Source organism: Haliaeetus leucocephalus, unplaced genomic scaffold, assembly GCF_000737465.1.
Source record: "Haliaeetus leucocephalus isolate CR32 unplaced genomic scaffold, Haliaeetus_leucocephalus-4.0 Scaffold140, whole genome shotgun sequence".
Taxonomy (NCBI): domain Eukaryota; kingdom Metazoa; phylum Chordata; class Aves; order Accipitriformes; family Accipitridae; genus Haliaeetus; species Haliaeetus leucocephalus.
This window is the reverse complement of record NW_010972576.1, coordinates 11783766-11807630: the sequence shown is the minus strand read 5'-3', so window position 1 is coordinate 11807630 and position 23865 is coordinate 11783766. Positions and strand designations below refer to the sequence as shown.

The 23865-nt window shown below is 38.9% G+C and overlaps 1 protein-coding gene across 1 annotated transcript in view; it reads left to right on the top strand.

Annotated features, from left to right (window-relative positions):
- Positions 1-23865, top strand: part of TSPAN5 (tetraspanin 5) — an 85982-nt gene that overhangs the window by 34677 nt on the left and 27440 nt on the right. The gene's annotated exons all lie outside the window — the stretch shown is intronic.

Sequence of the window (23865 nt, the reverse complement as noted above, 5' to 3'; positions counted from 1 at the left end):
AGTTCTAACATGTTAATGAGTCTAGTATAGTGCCCAATCAACAGTTTATTCAATTTTTAATTAAGATTATTTTATATCTGGCAGTTTTCTTAATTGCCAGTCATCACTTTAAAAAAGTGGTTGTTCTGCAATTTTTTGTATAATGAAATCTGATTACTTTGGTTGTACAATTTCTGAGGTTGTTGCTCCTTCTGTAAGCACTTGGAAAGAGGGACAGCCCACTTCAGCTAATTGTGTTGTTGCTGTCCTAGTGGCTAAGACAAATTGTATCAACTCTGATACAACTGAGGGCTCTTGAGTTGAAAACTACATGCAGGTATGGGTAAAGAATTCTATTTAATATTTTATACTGTATGTGATCTTGTTTCTGGAGAGTTCAGCCAGCTCTTCCGTACGGTTCCTTGATTCAACCACTAATTTTGTTTTGGCTTGTGTGTGGTGTGTTTTTTTTTGTTTTTTTTTTTTTTTTTTTTTAACACTGGTATCCCAAAATAGGAAGGGATATGTAAGCAGCCAGCGTAATTTGTGACTACTTAAAACTAGGGTTTTTTGGGGGGGGAGGAGGGATATATTGAATTGTGCAAAATCTTGTTCCTGTACCATCCCCCACCAGTGGGCTGAAAGATGGCACTTCTGTGTGACAATTCTTGTACCACCACTCAAATGGTAATCTTCAAACTTTTGCTGACCTGCTGGCAAGAGTACAAAGAAGGTGCTAAATGTGTTATCCCCTCTTCCTTCCTCTCTATTAATTCTGAAACCCTTTGGCCCACATCTGCAATATTTACTGGGAGGAAAATGAATATATACTTTTGACTATGAGTAGTGTTGAGAGTTCTCACTAGTAACACCTTGCCCAAAGGGATGGGATAGGAACCTGCCCCAGAGGATCTTGTTTTATAGACAGGAACTCTTGGAGCAGTTAAAGTTCTGAGTTGTCCTCTTCCAGAACTTGAAAAAGAGAGAGAGGGGAAAAAGAAAAAAAGCTAAGAATACCTGAAGCATCCCTTAATACTTCAGATCATAAGTCTCTTGCCAAAGGGAAGCTGCAGCAAAGCAATGGGCAAAGCTATTTATGATGAGTTAGTGAGAGTTCTACACCCTCGAGTTATTAGTTGAACATGGGAGGAAGTGGCCTGGCTTTCAGAAGAAACTGCTAGCAGAGCACTACTGGATATTTGTCTCTGACATATTCCCAATGATATGAATAGACTTCTTATGTTGCAGCACGTAAGCAGGGTGAGAATGTGAATCTACTACAGCAGTTGGTGAAAACAACATATGTTTAATTTTATGAAGACTTAAAGACAGATGGTGACCCATAGGATAATTATGTAACAGCCAAAATTCTCTTAACAAATCTTTTTATAATAGCTGTGATAATTACTCATAAGTAGCCAGTCATTTAAGTCTTTTTCTGTTTCATAAATAGTACAGGGATCTAGTTTAGCCTCACATAAACTCTTGGGTTAATTTGTTCTTTAGTCTAGGTTATTTTTTTCACTTGCCTTGTCATCTCTAGTCTTCCCTTGCTTTCAACAAAAGTCCCAACTGATGTGTGCTTCTGTCCAATCAAATGAAATAAAGCTGAAAATGTCACTTCTCCCTTACATCTGCCTATTTCAGGGTTATTTTCTTTGTCTCCATGGTCTCCCTATGTTTTATTCCTCCCAATTTCTCTCCAAAGGGATTAACATTCCCCTAAGAAATTGGTTACTGCATCTTGCCCTGTAGTCTGCCTTGGAGGAATGGAGTACAGAATTAAGATCTGTTTTCTGGGAACTGCTGGCTTTCATCCAAGATTTTACACCTATTTCTTCAGCTGTCATCTTGGCTGTTTCTTGCATGACTCTTGAGTGGACTGGGAAGTCGTGCAGATTGCTGGAAAGAGTTTTTAGGACTGGGAATGAACTGGACAACTACTTCTGAGGCATCAGTGTAGCAGCCTTTGAACCACCAGTGGCCCTGTTTGATTTGACATCAAGACGAACTGCTTGCTAGCACGGACAGTTGCCTTTTGTTGAGGATTTTCAGGGGTATCTTTAACAAACAATGTCCTTTCTTCCCTCTGTAAGTCTAAGCCTTTCAGTATCCAGTAGCTCATAACCCATCTGCTTTCTGTGTCCAAAGGGCAATTTGCCAGCTCCATACAAGCTACAGGTTGCTCCTTGACTGGCATCATCTTAGGGTGAAGGGACAGAGAGAAGTTCTTTTCTAGCTTTTTACTTGTATCATGTTCATGCTGATTTCTACTTTTTCTAGTGAAGGTAATATGCAGGGCAGGGATTTGTATACAGGTGATGTTAAGTAGCCTGGCCAAGATTAAGGACATGTTAAAGTGGGGAGGGACAGAACTCTGCTGACACAGTATTTAAGTGATGCTAACCAAAAATAGAAGCATATATTGAACACCGGCCAATTAGTCTGCAAAGTTTGTTTCTTATTTAAAGACCTCTTTGTGTGAAGCTGTCCCCCTCCTTTCCCCAAAGGAAGCTTTGATAGCTTCCTTGCTAGCCATGGACCTATACCAATCAAAACAGATTAGGTTTTGCAGAAGTAATTATAGGAAATACAGCAGCAAAAGTACTTCAGTAAATGCCACTACAGTTTCTCAGCTGGAGAAGTACTAATATTGAGTTCCTTTGGGACACCTCACTTCATTCTCAGTGGTAGATAAGTCAGTCTGGCTCTTGACAATTTTTCTTGAGTAAGTTACCCGAAAGTTCCTTATAGCAAGAGCAGCTCAGGACTGCAAAGTAGTAGAGGGAGCTTGTGTTAGCCAGGTCATTACTCTCTGAAAATGCGTGTCTCTCATATGACCCTATGCACAGAGTAACTTACTTTCATGCTGTTCTACAACAGCCTGAGCCCTAAACAAGTCCTCTTGAGCAGTCAGCTGGAAGCTGATCAAAGGCTTCTGCTTGCTGGGGCTGTATCTGTTAAGGCAAGGATCCCAGAAACTGTGCATCTACCTCTGAAAGCACAGATGGGGAAAGTATTCTGGGATTTGGGGGTTGGGGAGGGAAGAGGCCCTTTGTTAGTCTTGTAGGTTACCAAATTAAACCATTTCAACAGTAATAAATAAAGGAAAATTTCCCTTTCTAAGGTCAACCAACTTACTGAGAATCTATTAACTAAGAAATGCCAATTTGTTAAAGTTTACCAAGAAAGTGTCTAATTTTCACTTCATTTTTAGGGGAAAGCATTCCCCTAAATTCCTTGTTGTTCCAATACAGAATTGTTTGTTTGGCTGGTAACATAGTTAATTTCCTCACTCTGTTTGCTGAAAAGATTCAGATCAGATTCAGCCCCTGGCTCAGACAAATTGAGAAATTAAGCAGAACAGGATCTCTAGCATCCTAAGGAAGTTTCCAAGCAACTAGACTCTTGATTACTCTGTGGTGATAACTTTCATAATTATCCATCAAAGAAACATGTTGATTTCTTGATCTGGATGGGAAACCTTTTGTTAAGTTTCTAGGACCCTTGCAGGATAGTATAATGTCTTATTTTCCAGGTCTAGTATGTTTTTTGCTTTAAAACTTCAAAATGTTCTTTCATATTATCCATTTGAATTTTTAGCTCATTTCTAAACAGTCTTTCTCTGACAGTGTACAACCTGAGTGTTAACTGTAAAATCATTCTGAATCGGCAATATCAGCTACTCATGAGGTAGTTAGCAGGGTGCTGTCTTTGCTCACCTGTGTAAGATAGCATAGCTGCTTTTAATGCAGTTGACCAGTGGATTACCCTTGAAGCCCTCCAAATGCTAGTTGGCGTAGAGTTCCTTCTTGCTTCAGAGCTCCCGGCCATAAAATAGCAGTTTCTTGTGATGGGTCTCAGCTTCTCTGTTCATCAACCCCCTGACTTTCCTCGCCCCCAGTGCTCAGTGTGGTTTGTTGTCTTGCTTGTTTTTATTTGGGTCTACTAAAAGCAATGTGACCGATAGTGGGTGCTTAATGTATATAGTCAAGGATTAAAACTGTATTTTCTGGAAAAACAGTGAGATTTCTGTCTCAGGCCTAAATTATTTTGTATACTGTTTTTTCCTGGTTTTTAGTATTCTTTTTCCTCCCCAATTTATTGTTGGGACTGATGGGTTTTTATTGAACATCTGTTCAGTGGTATTCCAAGATGATCAAAATCAATATTTCTAAACCAATGGTATAAATAACTGCATTCCCTTTATAATGGAGAGCTGCTCTTGATCTTTTTTTTCCATCTCCTAATTTCAGCCTATTGAAATTACTTCAGTGTTCTCAGTCTTGTCCTTTTATATGGAGATCTGTCTCGTGCTTGGACAAATCTTGCATTAAAATCTCATAGTCCTCTTTTTAAATTGCGCATCTTATGAAGCCCATTTAGGAATGAGATGTATTTTGTTCTGTATTTGATCAGTTGGTCATTCTGTAACTTGCTTAAGTACTGTTTGTATATAAATCAAATTGCAAAGGCACATAGTTTATATTTGTGAGGCTACATAAATGCTTGTTGACTTGCTTGTTTTTGGGAAGTTGGAACACTTGTTTTGGTTTTTCACCCTGAAGAATTCCTGAATTACTGTTGGATTATCTTGCCTGTTCAGTGTCTTAGTGTCACATGTTACAATTTGTATTATTTGCTCTGAGGCACCTGTGGCTGGAGTACACCTCTGATCAGCAGAAAACATTGTTACTCTTCAGAGTCAGTATACAGACCCTGCTGCAAGACCTGGGAGTGCAACAGGGGCAATAGCAATCCAGCAACCAGGAACATCTTCCCAGAACTTCTAGACATGAGCTCTTCACTGTTACAGCTTTTATGTCAACAACCTTTTAATACAAAATGGAAATTTCACATCTTCCCTTGTTGCTTAACACGTTACACATACTAATTACATGCTTGTTAATTATTTAATTTTAATTAAATTTAATAATTTTAATTAATATGTCCATAAAGAGCTTTGTGATGTCGAGACAGGCATTACTTATGCTGATAATTGTTTGCCCTTCTTAAGATGTGCTATATAAGTTCAAGAGAAGATTAATCTCTTAGACATAAGAAGATTGATTTCTTATCTGTTAATAAAACCATCAGCTCCCCAGTAAGATGGGGTGATAAAATACAGTCACAGCAAGGTGATTTCTGACATTGCCAGTGCAAGCCTTGAAAAATACCATGGATCCAAGATATGAGACTTGATTTTTAGTCATAATTTAAGCTAATATTGTGAGAATTTTGGAGTACTAATTTTTATCTTTTTCTTTGCCTATGAAAACTAACGAGCCAAGCAAAACTGAGAATCTCAAGTAATTAATAACAAGTAGCTAGATGGAGATGCATTTGTTTCTTGTGTGAGGAATAGAAGTCAGATAAAGTGCAAACTGACAGAAGTTTCTGTTTCCTTTTCTGGAGTATTCTGGGAAGATATCACTCCTCTTCCTTTTAAAAGGTTCTTGAGTATTAAATCCTGTCTGGAAAGGTGCTTTTATTATTCCCACTATTCAGAGACTGTTGCAAATTCTCATTAATGAATGTTGGAAAAACCTGACGTATGCTAGAATAATGCATATATCTATATGTGTATTTATATACACATATACACACATACATTTTTTTAATTGCTTCCTATCACAGAAATTTCTCAACACTTCTTATTCTTGTATTTTTTTCAACCTGTTTTGCTTTGCCCTTCAGCCAGGCTGTGAAATCTTTTTTTCTTTATAAATTGTCTTTTTCATTCAAGTGAGGGAAAAATCCTTATCATTCTGTTATAAATGTAACTGTAGCAGGCATCTGTCATGTTTGCGAGTTATCTTTTATTTCTTTCAGGTAATTTAAATCTGACTTTTTTTTAATGTAACTTTCCTAATGGAGGTGGGGACTGCATGCAAAAGAAAGGAATTAGGAGACAAAGCAGTGATATGTTACAAATAAAATTTAATGGTAATATTTGCGTGTCTTATGTGCTCCCTAAAAATTGAGGCTATATTCTGTTGATCCTTTTTGAGAGAATGGCTGAAGAGAGTTAGAGTTTATGGTGTTGATATTATGGTGATGAGTGTGACAATTGCCAGCATTTTGCAATAGCATATTCTCTCAGATTTCTCCAATTGGTGCAATTTCTTTGCCTCTTTTTAGCAGTAGGAGTAAAAAAAAATTTCTATTACAAGGCAAACTGCACTAATATTTCTTCTATTCTAGACCATTGTATTGTGTAGAAGGTACAAGGTTCATGAGAAAAGGCTTATAAGCAGCAGGTAGTTGGGATGTGATTTACACACCATGAAAATCTATTTAACGATTTTAGGCCTTTAGTGCCCATGGTTCATTCTCAAGCGGATCTATTGTCTGTCACAGTTGGAGGACAGAGGCACTTAATATCGTCAAGAAGATGCTAGTTTGGAGGAGTGAACTAGCTCCCCTTTCAACATGGGGACAAAAGCAGGACTGTCAGATTTCTTGAACTGATCATTTGCAGCATGGTAAAAATTTAAGTCTTTTATAGTGAGGAAAAAATATGCAACCTTAAACAATAATACTGAGAGTGTTGAGGTGTAAAGGATTATTATCCTTAGTAGTATACTACTAAATTTGGGGTCTTATATTAGTCTCTTCAGTTTGCACTGTTTTGTCTTGCTCACAAAACCTTTCAATACATTCAACTTGTTCTTGCCACAAGAAAAAAAGCTTTCAGCTCAAAAGCAAAGAATGCATATTCATTGCAGGCATGGGAGATGGGGTGAGAGATGGCAAAATAATTACAATGACAGCTTGTAATTTGGTCTATAGTAGCTGCAGTTATAACTTATTTTTACAATTTTTTTTGCAGTATTTTCCTTTCTAGAATTTTTAACCCCACCATGTAACTTGTCACTTGAATCTCAGAAAGATGCAAAAAGATTTTGAAGCCAAATCAACTTCCCTTATTCTTTTGTTGATACTTGATAACAGAAAACTGCTAATAGTTTGATTTGGTTGAGGTCTTTAAAGAAAGTTTATTGAGAAGTCAGGAACAAATCATCCCACTATGCAGGAGGACTAAGAATTTCAGGGGAAGGGATGTTTAGCTAAGCAAGGAGTTTTAATGAAGTCAGATGTAAAAAGAGAGCGTAGAAGAAATAGAAGCAAGGACAGGCAAAACAGATGGTGCATAAAACCATCCTTTGGGCACTAGGGATTCTATCAAGAAGGCCAAAGCCTAGCTGCAGTGCAAACTAGCTAGGGACATAAAGGTTGTCCTGGGTTCAGCTGGGATAGAGTTAATTTTTACAGGAACCTGGGAGGTGGGGGGCATAGCCGGGGCAGCTGACCTGAACTAGCCAAGGAGCTATTCCATACCATGTGGCATCATGCTCGGTATATAAATGGGGAGTGGACCGGGGGGTGGTCTCGACTTTCGGTGGGGGAAGTGGCGGAGCGTCGGGTCCCGGGTGGTGAGCAGTTGCACTGTGCATCACTCGTTTTGTATACTCTTTCATTAGTACCGTTTTTGTTGTCATTTTTTTGTGTTGTCCCAGTAAACTGCCTTTATCTCAACCCTCGAGGTTCCAGGTTTTTTTTCTTTTCTCTCCTCCGTCTCCTCCCCATCCCACCGGAGGGGGGCGGGAGGAGTGAGCGAGCGGCTGCGTGGTCCTTTGCTACCGGCTGGGCTGAAACCACGACAAGGTTAACAAGAAGTGTCTCTACAAGTATACCAGTAGCAAAAGAAAGTTCAGTGAAAACATGGTTCTGTTGTTGAACAGGGAAGGGACTTAGTAATGGATCATACAGGGAAGGCTGAAGTTCTTAGTGTGTTTTTGGCCTTAGGAAAGCAATAGGACAGGGACTCATCAGAGATGCTGAAGTGTTTTGGTGTCCTCCTGTTGGAAAGCTTTACTTGATATCTTGTCTGAATCCTCCTTGGTTAAATATTAGTCTGTTGCTGTTTGTGTTGTGAACAGAGACTACAGGTTGTTCCTTTTTCTTTATGCGGTGGTTAAAGGCTATTACCAGTTTGCTGTCCTTTGTGTTTGTAAAGATCCAAAGTCTGTTCGTTCTTTTTAGGCCAGCAATCATTTCTTTGCTTTCTTAGATACTCTAAATGATCCCTGTCTTTATAGAAGTTAAGTGCCTAAAACTACATGGAACACCCAGCTAAGCCTTACAGGGACTAAATACAGCATAAGGATTACTCTCTGTATTTTGCAGGCTATATTGCTTCATTTTTAAGCTCCTGTATGAAGCTTGTGGGTTTTGTGTAGTAGCTTTTTATTGTTGAATCATTCAACTTAGAATTTACCACAGGTCTTTAAAACACTGTTTTTAATCTTTAATTTTTTTAAATTTTGCCCTCTCAGTAAGGAAGTAGTGTGTGTCTGGATTTGCCAGAGAGTCAGATAGTTATTGTGGCTGAAATTGCAGCAGTGCTTTGCTGTTGCTGTCCTGGAGTGAGGAAAACTATGGGAAGTGGGGGATCCTCCTGAGAAATGTGTAAGTGCTATATTATATGTGTGTGTATGTATATATATCTGGGACCTTGGAAGTCTGGGCAGAATTTACTTGCAGTGAGAGTCTTAAGAAGCATCAGCCATTTGAGTAATCCTGTGTTAGATCCTTTTCTGCAAGGGATTGCTGCATGCGCAGTTGTTCTCTGCACTGCACTTGACTGTCAGCTTTTGAGTAGCTGCTTGTGTGTTTTCTGCATTGAATGGATGATTTCATTCTGTCTAGATCTCTGTGCTCTGTTAAAATAAACTTGAAGTCTCATTCTAACTGCTACAGGAAAACTTAATAAATCTGCTATTTCTTTTATCCTGGTCGTTTAAAAAAATATTGAATGATACTAGATGTAGGACAGGTACCTTAATCTTAATTAGCCTTTTTTCCTCATTCCCACTGTTGTCCTAGTAGATTCACTAAAACTACTTTCCCCAAACTTGATTATAAGAATGTCTTAATTCAAATTCCTGTAAAATGCTCAAGACTAGTTAGTCTTGCTGGAGGTAATGGGGCCCAGAACAGGTACAAGAGAGTTTGTGGGTGGATATTGCTGTAAGAATAGGATTTTTTCTTTGTGTGTTGACATTAATCAAAATAGTTTCAACTGCGCATTGCACAGCTGCACTGTCTGTCCTCAGGGAAACTTTTTTTGATCAAAATGCAGTGGGTGTCTTGTAAGAACACCTAAAGTGCACAGTGGAAGTGCAGTCTTTGGGCATGAAATAATAAGAACAGTCTTCCTAACACCTGTCAGGTTTTATTTGATAAAGAATACAAAGACAACTGTCAGTGGTTTTTTTTTGGTTTTTTTTTTTTTTTTGCTAGTTATGTTTGCCTTTCTCTGAAAGGAGGAAAGGAAGCTACCATTCATTATTAGATTTGCTTTGGAGCCATTATTGATTTTGGAAATTTGATAAATATCTGAGTTAATGGTTACTCTGTTGCTTTTTCAAGTGGAGCAAGACTTGGCAGAGGTTTGCCTTGGTACATGGGAAACATAGAGCTGGTCATCAGGAGCCTGTGTTTTGATTCTGGTCTACTAATGGCAGTAGTGGCTTAAAATCCCTTTTTTTCCTTTTCTTACTGATTCCCAAAAATGCTTTAAAGGACTGTAAAGAAAAAAAAGTAAGAATATTTAAGGAGACTCTACCTTCTGAAGCTTTCAAGCTTTGCAAAATTAGTGTTATTTCATGTATCTGATATGCTTTAACTACCCTGCCAATTTTGATGTAAAATTTACTTTGATGTCCTGTGATTACTGACAATCTATGGGAAGCAGAAGTGTTTGAATGAGCAGAGTCAATGTTTTGGAAGGAAAAGTGAAACTTGTAAAAATCCTTCTATTTGTAAGTATAACTTACTTTTTTCTTAATAAATAAAACAAAAAACCTACCCAAACAAAAAACTCCAGCCTTCAACATAAAGAGACCAGGAACATTCTAATTTGAAATTATCCTTTAAACACAGTAACCATTGTGACTGCATGGCAAATGTTCAGTTAAGAGGATATGAAATTAATAGTAGCTGCTTAAGGTTGGTAATTCATATGGAAAACTCTAGATAGATCTGTTTTGCAGTCTTCGCTGCTAATTACATTGTCAGAGAACATTAAAGAATGAACATTTTGTCACTGAACAGTAAATTCATAGGATGTCATGTTGCAGGGCACGGGATGGTCATTAAATGTTGTTTTTTGTTTCTCTGGAGGAGCCAATTAAAGCTAGTTGCTTCCTAAAGGCACATTGGAACAAGTTTCTGTTCTTGTGTGTTGTTTTTTTTGTTTGTTTTTAAAATAATCTGACATGGTGAACACAAGCTGCAGTGGAAATGAAATGGAATAAAACTGCTGTCCCAGGACAGGGATTTTGTTCCAAGCCTCACTTCATAGTGGAATTTCTCCTCTTCTGAGAACTGGGTGGACGCACAAAACAGATGAGGAAATCTGGAACAGACAAGATAATGGGTAGCTAGTACTGCCACAGAGAGAAACGTTAACAGGAGCTTCTGCACAGTTTTTGGGTCTTCTTTTCGCATTGTTGCTAGTATCTTTTGGCTTGTCTGGGTTCCATCTGTCAGCTCAGCTCCTACCAGCTTGGACTTCCCTTATGTCTGAGACTAGCAAAAATACCACAAGGGGCAGTTCTTGGTCTAGTCAGCACTTCAGATTACTCAGGCAAGGGCAGGGACATGCAGCTCGCAGCAAACAAGCTTAGTGCCCTTGCTCTCTTAGGATTCTCTGTGGCATTATTAGACTTAATTGTGTTGATCCCAAATGCACTTTAATTAGGACAGGCAAGGAGAAAAGGAGCTAGACAGCGTGAGTCACATATGAACCCTCTCTATTCTGCTTTTTATGTTCTTTGCTTTATTTTTCTTTTCTCCGTCCTTTGCTTATCAGGCTTTTATTAAGGAAAAAAAAGTTTGGCTTTGTCAGATGAGGTAATTGCATCTTTTAAAGTATAGCTGTCTGCTGCGACTAAAAGGTATCAAAACAGCCGTTAGTGTCCTGATGCTGATGAAAGTTTGTCAGGTGTGAATGGTTGATAAGGCTGCTGTTAAGTTTATTTTCTAGTGGCATTTAAGACAGGCCACTAGAAAAGACGGGCCTCTGCTTTTCTCTTGCATCTCCTCTGGGTGTTTCCTAGATATTTTTATCATATGAAAACAGTGTCATTCCATTACAGCTCCCTTTTGCCTCCTTCAGTATCATCTTTAGACTGCTCAAAATCCACCAAACAGTGGATTTGTAACCCATTGTAATAGTGTACGGCTAAACCCAAATGAGAGTTAGCAGTATTGCTAAAATGAACCCTTTGCTAAATGCTTTTTCACATGCTGTTTTCTTTCTTGTATGTTCAGTATCTTAAAGTGGAAGTGAACCAGCAATAATCTGTCGTAAAACCCCAAATCCAGTCTCATTTAATTGAACAATAAGAAACCAATGTTTCATCAACACTTTTACCCTTGCTGAGCCTGAGAAACTACTCTTTTTTTGCCTATATAATAGAGATGGTATTGTACTCAACCATCAGCTTTGAGACAGGCCTTGTCCTGAAGAATTCAGTCTATTTAGACAAGACAAAGGATGGTAGAAAAAACTGAGGCACAGAAGGGACGTGACCTGTGTGGGGTCTTGTTGCAGGTCAGTGGGCAAAACCATGGCGAGAACTTGGGTGTTGTAGCTGCTGTCTCATTTCCCGGTCAGCCAGTGCTCACTGTGGGCTGCTACTTCCCAGGCACTCTTGATAATCAGCTTGTGATGTGTGTACTGAAGGTCGTGCTTCTCATTGACTTTGTGGTGGTGATGCTGTCATCTCTATTCTTTTCAGTTCATCATCTAATATATAGCTTCAGGTCTTTTGGTCTTGTTTCTAAACTTCTTCATAAATTTGAAGACTAATTTGGAGTAAGAAAATGTTAATTTGTAGAAGTATCTTACACCAGATTATAATAAGCGGGTCATTAAGCTGTCATGGTCTATTGTGTCTGTGGGACTTGAGAGACCTTTAATCAGCAGATTATTGACACTACATGGCAAACAGTCTAGTATGTCAATAAAAGTTCATGACCTTAGGAAGCACTAATAAAAGTTCCTGATTCAGGTTGCTGCTGCTAAAAAAGATAAAAAAGGTTTATGGTTTTGCAGGTTATAAGGTCAGTGAAAAGTAAGGAAAACAGTACCTTGTACTTCAGGCCCAAGGCTTTTTATCAGCAACTGTAGCATTGCACTGCTGCCAATATTCAATTTTGCTAAGCATGCAACAGTTTCCATATGTTGTAATCCTCTTTTTGGTGATTTCATCTTCCAAAGTTGTTTCAAGCTCCTTTGACATAATAAGGATTTAAACAGTATGAGTGTAGTTTCAAGCATTTGTTTGTTTAGTGGTAGTGACCTCTTATACTTTTTTTTTATGTACAGTATAACACTGTACAGAAGTTGCAGTTTAACTGCATGCATCTTTGCACGTGTAAAACTGAGTAGCTCTCACTTTGTAATGTGTTAGATAGTTTTAGATAAAAGTAGAGAATCCTCATCTATACATCAAACCAAAATGCATTTTGCTCATCAGCCCTCTCCTAATTAAAGGCATGAGAGCATCTTAAATTGGAGAAACTTCAGAGCCCTTCTCTAAAAACAGCCGTTCCCCGTGCAAGCTCAGTGCTTTGCAATTGAGGTAGGTTGCAGTAGACAACCCAGAACTGAAAGGAGCTGCTGGATTGTGTGTGAAGTGCAGTAGCTTGGGTGCAGAATACAAGTACAGATGGCCACAGTTACTATAGCTCCCCTGGAATTTCAACAGCAGTGTCTTGTCCTTACACGGTTGCCATCTTCTGTGTTTCATACCACAGTGAAAATTAAAACAAATGTTTGGAAACAACAACTCTCAAAAAGAAGAAGCTACAGCCTTGGTCTTGGATGTCTGTAACTGACCATAAAAAGAAAATAAACCCAACAGAGCTGACCATTCTCCTTTGTGCTAAATAAATTCTCTACTTAGGATTTACAGAAGAAGAAATTAATAATAGCTGGAAGTTTATTTTTTCTCATGTTGTTTAAACTTATTGCAAGTGCTGAGTTGCCTGTGCTACTCTTATTTTGAAGGGAAATACGTTTACAGTTTATTGGCCTAATCCCCAGTTAGCTGAATTTGGTAGATGGATAAAACTTTAATGAAAAGGATTACAAATTAATACCAATAGACAATACTTTTGAATATTGCGTAAAGTATTCTAAATGTTAAATGGAACATGGGAATATGAAATAGGCTTATTTTTAGTTCTGTTCTTCATTCAGCCAAACATAAATCGATTAGATACTGTACTCCTTGTCTTATAGTGGTTTTGTCTTTCACATCAGTTTTACCAGAACCTTAGCTGTAACTTTATAAGAGGGCTTGTCAGAGTTATTAATTTCAGTGATAGAATAAAGCAACGATATATAATGAAATATATGTTAAGTGTTAGGCATTACACTTTAAGTAACTCTTCAGGAGATACATTACACTTGTTAGGTGTTTTTCTATGACTTCTAAAGTATAGTAAAAGATCTGATTACCATAAGCTCTTCCCCCACCCCCCCATAATGGCACCAATCTATTGCTCCTAATCCATTTTTGTGGAAAATCTATGGGATTAAAAAAAACATAGTTTACAATTTCACTGAAGTGTGTCCTGTTTTTGCAATTTGATATAAGGACTTACGCTACTCACTGATAATTCAGTGAAGAATTCCCCTTGCTAATTCAGTAAACAATTCTCGATCCTTATTAATTATTGTCCAAGTTGCAGCCTTCCTTTTGTGAAGTAGAATTGAGCAATTGCTAGGAAACGTCAATGGAAATGAGTTCACCTGTGCTGCGTGACATACAGCTTGTTCAAAGAGTAGTCACTGAAAAATGGATCAGGGATAATTTGTCTTGTGTAAAAACATTGGTGACTTTCAGCTTGTACACATGCTTCTGGCAAAACTCTTGCTGTTGTGTAAATGGAGAGGTGATGGGGACACGAGGTTGCTTTTGTATAAACGTTTCCTTGGCGCTTCTTTTTCAGTAGAAGAACCCAGTTGACGTTGGCTCTTGGGGTGAAAAAATTTTACTTCCATGAGGAAACTTTTTTTTTTTCTATGCAAAATGGATAATGGTAGCATTATCCAAAAGTATTAAAAATAGCTGTCTTTCTACAGTTTGACTGGTAACAATTATATAGTTTGTTTATAAGGTGTTCCTCAGTCCCCTTTTGTAAAGGCATGGAAGGGATAGATGAGGGACTACTGGTTAAACTGTATCAGGTTGGTAACATGAAAATGTTACTGGATTTTTATTCTTTTAATAATGAATGAAAGATGTTTCTGCTGTGCAAATTCAGGGTAAAAATCTAAAGATGAAAATTGTGGCACAACAAGGATGCTTTTTGTCCTGGTTTCAACTGGGATGTAGTTAGCTGTCTTCCTAGTAGCTGGTACAGTGCTATGTTTTGAGTTCAGTATGTGAAGAATGTTGATAACACTGATGTTTTCAGTTGTTGCTCAGTAGTGTTTAGACTAGAGTCAAGGATTTTTCAGCTTCTCATGCCCAGCCAGGGCACCTGACCCAAACTGGCCAACAGTGTATTCCATACCATGTGACGTCCCATCTAGTTTAAGAACTGGGAAGTGGGGGGGGGATTTTCGCCGCTCGGGGACTGGCTGGGTGTCGATCGGCGGGTGGTGAGCAATTGCCCTGCACATCATTTGTACATGTCAATCCTTTCATTATTGCTGTTGTCATTTTATTAGTGTTATCATTATCATTATTAGTTTCTTCTTTTCTGTTCTATTAAATCGTTCTTATCTCAACCCAGGAGTTTTACTTCTTTTCCTGATTTTCTCCCCCATCCCACTGGATGGGGGGGGAGTGAGTGAGCGGCTGCGTGGTGCTTAGTTGCTGGCTGGGGTTAAACCACGACACTTTTTTTTTTTTTTTTTTCCAAATTATTATCTCTAAATCATGAGGTGGACTGTACTGCATATAAGGTTAGGAAGGCATTGATTGCTTATGCAGAATACTAAAATGCACCACTTCAGAAAATGAAAAGCATCCAAGATACTGCTTTGGGACTGGCAGATGTCATGCAGGGCTTGTGGCAGATCATGCTGGTCTTGAGCAGTAGCACAGGTGCCTACATGTTGGCAGTCTTACCATAGGTGTGGAAAAATGGAAGCACATAATTTCATGGGGAACAGGGCCAAGCTCAGAGTCTTGCTCAGTGTAGAAGTCACTCACTGAGCACAGCTCACCTCTTCAACTTTTACAGACAGACACTATCTTTTCCAGTGGTATTTTAAATTTCATTTTGCAAGTTATGACAGGGTGGTATGTTAACTTTCACTATGAAATGAGGTATCTTGCTAATGAGAACTTGCCTGGATGCTTACCATGAAGCTTATCATGCCGTGTGTTGTACGCGCTAAGAATAGCAGTAGTTTAGTGTAATTCCAAGGGGACTTCTTCAGATGGAGAATTTTCAAGGTCAGTGAACACAGGAGGAAAAACCCCAATTTGTGAGTTTAACTGCAGTGTAAATATTAGGAACGACTCAGAGAGCTACACGCGCTGAGGAAAAGAAAGGAAAAAAGGGAAGGGAGGGGTAGAATAGTCTGGGGTCTAGGGAGTATTTTTTATTAGTGTCTGATTATATTTTGTCTTTCAGAGCCGGAGAAATATTCTAATCAATATGAAAAATCTTATCCCTACAACAACGTACCAAAGTTGTGATTTTGCATTTGCTATTGTCTCTCATTAACTTGTAAGACTGTTTATCAGGGAGGAGAACCTTTTTAAGAAGTTCTAAGTGCATGTGTGTGGTCAGTATATATATATATGTATGTATGTATGTGTGTGTGTGTGTGATGATTTTATCATCTGTATTATCGCTTTTCTTGTATATATCTGGAGTAATGGGATGGCTGGATTACTTGGAAAGCCCTTTGACAGGATTTGGAAGAGTGAATTAAGTAGAAAGTATATGCCAGAGCTTAAGCTGAGCTCTTAATTGTATTGCTTCTGTCAGTTGAGATTGACCCATAGAGTAGCTGTCCTCTTATTTTAGTGCAAACTTCCAGTGTTTTCAGCCCTGACTTATGGAAAGGCTGCATAACAATATAGTGAGGTAGTAAAAAAATCACCCCTTTCTCTTTATTGTTTGCTCCAGTGTATAGGACATGCTATTAGGGAGCTTAGGATCTTTGGTTTCACTCCCACAGCTATTGCTGATTCGTATGGCAGAAGTAGGAAGAGCACCAGGGTCTCTGTTCAAGTATGTGTTACATTGATCAGTGAAGTTGTTGAGAAAGAAATCAATGTAATTAATAAGCATATGTGAGTATTTTCTTATGACTCAAACTAGATCAAATTATTTCATATTTACTGGAAGCCAAGAACTGAGGGAGTCCTTGAACTGATGAAAAGAAGGGAATCTGTGTACATGATACATTGTTTTTTCTCCAGGTAAATTGTGATCTGTAAGATGCCTTAATTTTGCAAGGGGGATAAGCATTTAAAAAAGTAAACTGTACTGTAAACTGCATTCCGTGAGAGAATACAAAAATATACGTAGCTCTTCTCAGATGGAGAGGTGAAACAATTTCAGTTGCAAAACTGATTGCTTGCATTTTAAAGTGACAAAGCAGAAGATCTGGTAAGTCTGGTAGGTATTCCTATTAAAATTTGGCTTTCTAAAATAAAATTTATTTTTAAAGAGGAGATGCAGCAGGTGGCTTCAAATACAGTGGTACTATTTTTAGCCTACTGATTGTGTGACTTGAAAGGATGGCATCTGAATTAAGGAAAGCGTACTGATCTACCATTATGGGTTTTTTTTCCACTTCTCAGTTTAACTACATATGTGGTAATAAACTGGCTCTCAAGTTAGGTACTGTGGACATTAGCAATAACTATGGGGAGAATTTTCAAAAGCTTCCAGTAGCTCTCAGCTACCGTTAAAGTCAAAAGGAAAGTCAGAGAGAATTGTGCCACAGCTTAGTTTGTTTGTATATCCCGATTGTTGTACATCCTCTGCCTGGAGGACTAATGATTCCTAATTTTTTCCAACATTAAAAAAAAATAAAAAATTAAACTTTCTTTTTTTTTCCCCCAGTTCTAGTTTATATTTCTAGATTGATAAAAGATGCAGCATCTTATGGGGACAGACAGTTGGCTCAGCCAGCAGCCAAAACCAATCTCTCTTAGTCACTGGAAACATTGTAGAGTGTGGGCTTTCTCCTTCTGCTGCTTCTTTCACAGCTCCAGCCTCCACACGGCCTCGTGGCTGATCAGAAGCTCTTTGTTTCTGCATATATATGATTATGTTGGTTGAGAGTGCAGAGGCTCATTTTACAAAATGGGGCTTGTAAGTTCCTGTGGCACATCCTCAGAGATCCTTGTCTTGTCAGGAGTTGTGTAGGAGAGGCAAGAGTAGGAGCACTGAGCAAGTCGGTGATAGACTACACTGACAATGCAGAAAGCTATGGGATAGATTTGTTGTCCTGCATTGTTATATAAACATCATATATATTGACTGTAATGGCAGGGCAGGGAAGCAAACCCTTTCCTTCCTTAATATGGGGCATATAATTTCAACACGTATGTGGTTTTTTCCTTCTGCTCTGCCTGAGGCAAGAGCTGGTAGTGCTAATTACTGTATTAGCTGAAGGAGTGGCAAAAAGCTATTGGTGATGTCTCTTGGTCTTCACACACACTGTTCCCCTTTCTCTCTCTTTCTAATGTCCTGAGGGTGACTGCTGTAGAGTATAATTGCTTGCTTTGGTGCATCGAGAGAGAGGATCTGACACGCCACCCTGCACTTGTTTGTTCTCTGCCCATTTGGCAGTGACAGAAACCAAGCAGAGGTCATGTGAGTGCAGCCAGAATAGCACGGCAGTGCTGGGAACACAGTTACATACACTGGGCTCCTTTCATGCCTTCTGTGTGAATAGGGGTCAGCAGTGTACCAAATGTCATGGAATTAATTTGTGATTTTTATGGAGATGCATGTAAATGGCACTGAGGAACCCCACCTGAAGCTGGAAACAGCGTGTTGTGCTTTCAGGGCAGGTGGGAAGGGCTGACCGCGGGTGGCTGAACGAAGGTTCAAATGAAAGGGTACTGGTGAGAGTGACTTTGTTTGGGGCAATGCAATTATGGGCCTGATCCTAGAAAACCCTGTACCTGCTGTTTGTATGACACAAGCTCGGTGATCTACCAGGAAGATCTAAGTTTAACAGTCACGCAAAGAGCTGTTGAAGACATGTACCCTAGTAAAAAAACCTGATGCCCTAAAGAGTTAGGGGTGTCATCTTGTATGCTTCTGTTTGTGTGTTTGCATTTAAATGTATATGCACTGGGATGCCTCATCTCCCTAGCATTGTTTAGGCTGAAGTATAGTTAATGAACTTGCAGTTTTATGCTAAAAGGTCCAGCTACATACTAAGTGTTATGGGTCCATGTACAAAAATCCTGAGAACCCGGTTTCATTGCTGAATGTTGATGGGGGGCACAGTGGGGTCTCATACAGGAGTTGTAATGCATGCTGTAACTTGTACAGTTGGACACTGCCAGTGTTGATGTGACATTTGAAAGAAGAGCCCACAATCTTTTAGCAGGCTACAGCCATACTACTGGTGCTGACCATTTTAGACCTTTGTAGAGATGTGGAATTGAGGGAAACTTACAGAAAGCAGTTACATTCTTTCTGAGAATGTTTTATTAAATGTCACAATCTTATTTTGCCCTTCTGCATATTCCATCAACTTGCTAGCTCTCAGACTGATGCATGCAATTCCAAGGCTGTCTTCTGTTGTGTTTCCAGTGAATAAATTTTCAGCTTATAGCAGATATTTTCTTAGTCCTTAACTGTATGATGCTGTGTTTGGATTGTTAAATTCCATTCCATCTGTATGTCTCATATGTTCAGCCCTCCTACTGTTCCAGTTTGTTTGTGGTCACCTTTCTTCACTATGTGAAGGAAAGGACATGAGGTACTAGTGAAGGATTCTTGCTGATAGCTCCACAGTTGTGCTGACAGTTTGTACAGTTGTGTGTTGCTGAAGACCTTTTCTCTCACTCTTTCTCTGGGTAGCCCAGTGCAGGATTAATTGCAGTGTTTGTGCAGCAGAGGAGGACCAAATTTAAAGGTCTCTTCCCATCTCCTGATGTTTCAACTCAAGTGAAGAAATATCTAAAAGTATGCAAATACAATTAAAGGAGAAGAATTCATGGTCTAAAAGGTTTCTTATATTCTTGTAGTGGATGAACTACAGCACAGGTAAATGGGAAAATTTCCCAGGCTGAAGTGTTTTGAAATGGAAGAGAAGGCAAACAGAGCATCCTGGATTTTCGTGGGCATGTTAGTCGAGTTACAAATAGCTTCAGTTTTTTCAAAAAGAAATCAGTAGATGAAATTATTGAGAAACAGGAGAAAGATGTTTGATACTGCTTTTCCTTGCTCAGTTAACTTTTGGTTTTTTTTTTTGTTTGCATTTACTTCTTGAGAGTTTAGAAGTGGCTTCCAAATATACTTGCTCTTAAACAAAAGCAGGGCTGAAAGCTGGAGAAGCTATGTTAAGAGTGATTTCCTTTCAAAATCTTTCTCTAGGAAAGCATGCCACTGCCTTTTAAGTTGTCTCCTCTCCTGTTGCCTGTGTGTTTGTCATGGTTAGTGGCTGGAAAGTGAAACTGACACTATTACCTTTCGTTAAAACTTAAGCAATGTTTTTCAGGTAAGGGAAAAACTTTAGTGTTTTTCAGATAAGCTGTTTTTTCTATGTGGTGTTACGCTTGAACTTTTGTGCTGCAAAATGTTTATTTTCTCTGTTAGCTTGGATTCAAATTGCAGTGCAGGCAGGGAGGTGTCAAACAGTTTGATGCTGCACACATTCTCCTTTACACTTATACTCAAGTTTTTACCCCTCCTCTACCAGGGTACCTTCTTTACACTGGTGTTTTTAGCAGGAATTAATCATCTTTGGTTAGCAGCTGAGATGCACCTTCTTTGCTGCATAAATGCATTGTTGGAATAAGCTGTTATGTGTAGTGTGGAGTTACTCCTTTATAAAATGAAGCCTTTTAAGCAATGTTGAGAAAATTTCCTTTTTTGTGCTTTTGCCTTTTCAATCTATGACTTCTTCATATATGTGGTACCAGTTTCTTTGTAAATGGCTTTGAATATCTTACTGTGGGGGACCCCTAAAAAAAGAACCAGGAATGAGCATTTGGTGAAGGTAAGAGGCAATAAAGCTATTGTAGAATTTGCTGGAAGAAGTTCTGTGTGCACTTGCAGGTTGCGTGTGTGTTCACCATTTGCTTGGTGTTCACTCTTTTCTGTGCTGGTTGTTTTTTTTTAAGAAGGAGAGCCAGATTAAACTTTTTGGCCCAAGTTTGTCTGTAAAGCTGATGGCGTTCACTTAGTGTGCCTCTCTATCCAGACTGGTTCAGACTTTTCATGCCTCCCCTATCCTCCACGTGTGTTAACTGCTCTGCGAAATGAAAAGAATGGATCTCTGAGTATAGTCCATTTGAAACAGCCTGGAATGTGGCAGTTTGTGTAGCTGGGGCAGAAGATTTTGGGACTCCCTTTCCATAGGCTACGAGCACAGCTAGGAGCTGAGACTGCTTTCCCAAAAGGAAATGCTGAGCATTCAGAGTATCGTGCTGTGTTGACAAGCCTACCTGTTTGTGTTTCCTGGCTCTGCACTCTTTGTGTTCTTAGCTACTTAAATCAATTGTGTAGGCAATGTAATCACCCATTTGTTACTAAGGAAGATGACTAGCTCAGATCCTTTCTGTTTGCTCTATCAAATGCCTGAATTAGATGTTACAACTTCACTGCTTGTAGATGAAATAAGTGAGCATAAGAATTTCATGTATGCTCTGTTTTGTGGGTTTTTTTTTGTGTGGGTTTTTTTTTTTGTTTTTTTTTTTTTTTGTTAAATTACTTCTTTTAATAGAACAGTAGCTTCAGAAAAATAATAATAATAAGAGTTGTGGTGGGGCTGCACCTGAACAGCCTGAAGCTCAGGTGGAGGAGTTTGGGATGAATGAGATCAGCACAGCTGCAGGAAGAGGGGAGCTGGAGGAGGTCTTGCTGTTCTCTGGGGTAGGAAGCTGCTAGCCCTGGGCAGCAAGACAGACCTGGAAAATGACACATTTGCAATACTGCTTCCAGACACTTTGCTTCACCCCAGCTTGAAGCAGAACATGCTTTCTTTGCCTTCATGCTTTTTCTTACTTGCAGGCCAGAATGAGAAGACTTACGTCTTTGCATTGTCAGATTGGCTAAGAGAAATGATTAGCGTACTGATATAGGATGTGGAATTCAGGTTTGGTTTTTCTTTTTTTTTAGTTCTCTTATTTTCATTTTGCACTTTGCTGCTGCTTGTGGTTGTGTTTTAAGCCCATACTGTTTTCATACACTGCTACAGCACCACTTACATAATTTTTTGATGATTTTAAAAATAGAAGCTGACTTCAGGCAGAGAAGCTGCAGTGGAGAGGACTGAACCAGAGATGGAATGATATTGATGAAGAGAACAAGGCTGGACCGGAAAAAGTAGAGGGACACTGAGTGCTTTCTGTAGTTCAGAAGTGAAAGCAGGGAAGAGGCCCACAGACACGTGAATGTAGCAGAATTTCTCAGTTTTCCCACGTAGTCTTTTGGGCCCAGGTTGAGCAGAGAAAGAGGACGGTGAGGCAAAGACCAGTAGAGAGTGTAAAGAAGAGTAGAAGAGAAGGGATAGGATCCATGTGAGATGAGCGTACAACAGTGACAGTGAAAGGAGATGTCTTGTTACTTCAACTCTGTAGGCTTTTTAAATGTTTCTGTGTGGGTGGTGGTGGGGTATTTACCTTAAAGGTCTTTGATTTTTTTTTTGTATTAGTTTCAGGAAATCAGCTAGATCTCATAGAAACAAAAACTTTAAACTCCCCAAAACTTTTATTGAAGAATTTCACAAAGTGACTGCTATGTATTAGTTTTGCATGCTTTAAAAAATCTGCTCCAAATAAAGTATTTTCTTTAGACAGCAGGACCTGAGTTTGGAAAGTCTCATTGTAAACTTGGAAAGAGTTAAATTTATTTTATCTAGGCTTGAGGGGAGTTGTTGTTGAAAAGTTGGAGCAGGGGAAATAGGGTCTAATTCATCCTCCTTTTTCTGTTTTCCAGTATATCAGTTTCTGTGGACAAGAGGAGAGGGACTTCAGTCGTTAGGGACTCTTGCTCCAAGCTGATTGGCAGTGCTTACAATTGCACCACCAGAAAGCAATAAAATAAATACATAGAGCAACAGTAACAGAAAGCAGATGTCTTGCTTTTGCAATTAAAGAACTGGAGAAGAGAATAAGAAAATAATGGCAACTGCCTGCATTTGGGGTGGAGGGAGTATATAGATCTTGCTTACTTGTCAGACAAAGCTGAAAACCCCATACTGGTGAAAATGAAAGATACATTAACAGCTACAGTACCTTGCTTTGAAAATTGGGGTCATATGTGGTTAATTTTTCATTAGAAAGCATCATGCTAAGAGTCCTGCAAGATGGAGCAGACAGCTTTTCTCATTGTGTTTTTGGGTATGTTTTTCTAGTTTGGATGATTCTATAAAATCAGTCGTGTCTGATTCAGCTGAGCAAAATGTGTGGAAACTGGGATCATTTTTCTTCCACGTGTGTGCATTTTGTATCAGGACAGAAAAGGTATTACTGAGACAGTTATCTGTGAAATATGGTTTAATCTTTTTTTTAAAAGCTGCACATAAAATGGAAATAGATTTGACGTCTTTTAGTCTATATTCAGTCTATATCTGAATGTTGCTGTGAACCAAAATGGTAATTAGTCACCTACGCAGTATCTTCATTCACTGACTGTAGTACATGGCATTTTCCTGCTGGTAATATCTCATGGAAAACAAGAAATAGGCTTTAGGAGAATGCATTCTTTGTAAGCATTAGCACAAATACGTAAATGTGTATGTATGCTTTGAGCAGTTTGCCTTTTTCCATGGTCACCATGTATGTTTAGCCACATGAAAATGAAATGCTATAACAGTTTTTGTTGAGAATGGAAAAGTTATTGGAGATGGGGTGAATGGAAGAAGGAACAGGGCAGACTTCTGGTACCTTCTTTCCCTGTGATACTGGTCCAGACGAAAGCTGGAGAGTTGAGAGGATGTCCTATTTGTTTTGTTTGAAAGAATGCAAACTGACATATTTAAAGTGGAGTACACATCAGTGGCATAAAGGGAAGAAGAAAACTGTGAGAAACTTAATTTTAATTTCTGTTTTGGTGCCTTTTCTCTGTCAGGGCTACTTAAACAAGCAACAAAATCAACAACAAAATCCTTTGTCCTCTGACACAGGCATTGAGCTCCTTTTTTGCCCTGGCTTAAAAAGCAAGAAGACTGATTTGGTGTAAAATACTTTAAAGAAAGCAGGAGTATTCTGACTTTGAAATATCTCTGAGTGAGTCTGAGCACAGAGTGCTGCAGAGGAAGTGCTTAGGGAAAAATTGTTCATCTGGGGTTTTAGAGTCAGTTAGGAACTTGTCAGTGCTGCTTTATATATGTACAAAGCTCAGAAGTTCTGTGTTTTCCTGACTGTATTTCAGGATGTGAAATATTACACTTCATGTTGTCCCGATCACTGCTGTTCTTGTCAGTAAAATACTGTACCTTGTGTTCCTGTGCTGTGCTGGCTTGAATCATACAGAAGGCAATCTTGCTCTGTGAATAACCTACAGCATATTGCTACGGAAGAAGCATTGAAGCATAGGAACCCCGAGAGTCTCCTTGCTAACACCATGTACAGAGTTCTTGTGGCAGCTCAAAGCAAGGGCAGGTGGGAGGTTTTCACACTGCCTAAATACAGGGCTCAACCCCCC